Source organism: Mandrillus leucophaeus, unplaced genomic scaffold (assembly GCF_000951045.1).
Source record: "Mandrillus leucophaeus isolate KB7577 unplaced genomic scaffold, Mleu.le_1.0 Scaffold682, whole genome shotgun sequence".
NCBI lineage: Eukaryota > Metazoa > Chordata > Mammalia > Primates > Cercopithecidae > Mandrillus > Mandrillus leucophaeus.
In genome coordinates, this window is record NW_012107386.1 from 308,893 (window position 1) to 311,218 (window position 2,326).

A 2,326-nucleotide genomic window follows, 5' to 3' on the forward strand; every position below is an offset into this window, starting at 1 on the left:
CAGGATGGATGGGGAGCCAGAAAGGGGATGGAGTGGGAAGATGATCTTCCCCTGGAGTTCAGCTGTCCTGTGGCCAAGCTCCTCTCCCACAGTCCCCAGCCAAATTCCTCTTGGCGTTGACACTCCTCTTTTCCTCTGCCACTCCACTGTGCTGCTCTGCTAGTGGAGCTTGGGGTTTATATGGGCACAGGATAGGGGTGTGGTGGGCCAAGTGGTCTTGGAAAAAGGCACCATTTCAGCACCAAAACAGGAATGCCTATTCCTATTTAGGCCCATGGGTTTCCAGGCTTGAGGGTGGGGCCTTTGCCAGGGAACCACCCACTTCTACCCAGTATTTTCCTGCCTCCTGTCCATATCAATAAAAGGACTTCTCTTAAAGGATACATGAATAGTTTAGCACATAGATAAAGGAGAGGTATACAGAGAGCAAATTAAAAACATTCAGAAGAGATAGCCACAATATGTTGTGAGACCAAATAGAAATAGATAAACACTAAATACAGTAGGCAGATGAGACTGACTTGTATCTGAGTTTGAATTTTCCCAGAGGCAAACCCAGTGAAAAAGGTTAGAATGTAAGTAATTTGTTTTTTCAGTGATCCAGGTAAGTGTCTACAAAAGAATAGAGAAAAAAAGGGAAAAAAATAAAATCAATAGAAGCTGCATTACAAGTAAGCTACCACTGAGGGCAACTGGAACTAAGTACCACTAATGAACTCCAGGAGACAGTGCAAAACATGCATCAGACTTATCCCAAATGAGAAGCAAGCAACCTGTAACAATTATACATCACATCTTCTCCAAAATTTCTGGTGACTTGTTTTGGAGGTATTACACCTCCAGAACTTCTGATTTGTATTGTATGCGGCCTAAGCAAACTAATACAAACATAAAATTCCCTAAATGGAAGAGTGCCCTAAGTGGAAGAGCCATGTATTTGCAAAAAGCAATCCTTTAGAGTGAATGCCAACAGGATATGGATGAGGCACCAAAGACATCTGTGAAAGTTACAACCACCAAGATGAGATCTGGTCACATATAGCGAGAGCGCATCCTATAAATTCAAGAACTTTTTTGTCAGATGGCTAGAATTGACAATTTTAAAAATAATATCTGTGTTTAAGGGGTCAATAGAAAAAAAATGGTACTGATGGAGCTCAGGACACACACTACCCCAAAAATATGGCACTGTGGCATTTAAGAAAACAGCAGAAGCAGGACAGTCTCTCTGATTTTCTCCCAACATTTTCCTCTGAAGCAGGCCATAAAATAATTCTCGATCTTTCTTTGAAGTAGGTCATAGGCCCTCATTCCGGGGTGCCCTCTTTATACCCAGAAGAAAAGAACATCCTTATTGTCACAGGTCACGACTATCTGGGGCCAGTGTCACACAGGCAGTAAAAAGAATTTACTAAAACAGTTGTAGGTAAAGAACAGCAGACTTATTAGAAGTATGGAAATATGTTGCAAGGGTGTAATGGGCAAGTCAGCAAGATAGGAACTGACTGCAGGGAAACAAAGGCTTGCTGAGGACTTCGTAGGATGGTGCTTGTGCTGTGGGCTGAAGAGGGTTTTGTGCAATACTGATAACGCCAAGGTTGTAGTGAGCTAACTTAAATTTTTATTTCGGCCGAGGGTTTGGCAATATTTGGGTACAGGAAGATTATGAATTATTTGTGCAGGAGGGCTGTGTGTTCTGGACCATGAAAAACAACTTAGAGCATATCTTCTTTTTCTTTCTGCTTTTTCCTGCTCCTGCCAGTCTGACTCCTTTTCCCTAATTACGACTCCACACTTACCTCTGAAGACATAGGGACACAAAGAAGAATCAGAACAAACAGGCCTTGCTAAATTCCTCCCAGTTTATTATTATTAAATCATACCCACTTTGTCCAATCATACTTCCCTACAACCGTACATTCTTCATCAAGCCTGAGCATTAAATATCTGAGTTAAAAAATACACAGGTTTCCCTGTTTCTTCAGGTCATTTCTGAAGGCTCCCGTGTCATGTAAAACAGTAAATAAATTTGTATGCTTTTCTCATTAATCTGGCTTTTATTACAGGTGCCTCAGTCATTAACCTACCAGTAGGTAAGGAAAAGATGTTATTTTTTTTCTCCCCTCCAATGCATTTGAGAAAAAAATGCAGAACATAACAGAAGAGTGTAAGAGAAGAATGGGCTACGGCACAGAGTATAATGCAGAGGACCAAGAAACAGTGCAATTGCAGCTACAAGAATAATAGAAGTACACCTGGAAGGGTGGCAAAGACTTGCAATTCAATAGCCAGACGCTAAACAAATTAAAAAGAAGTTTAAAGACCT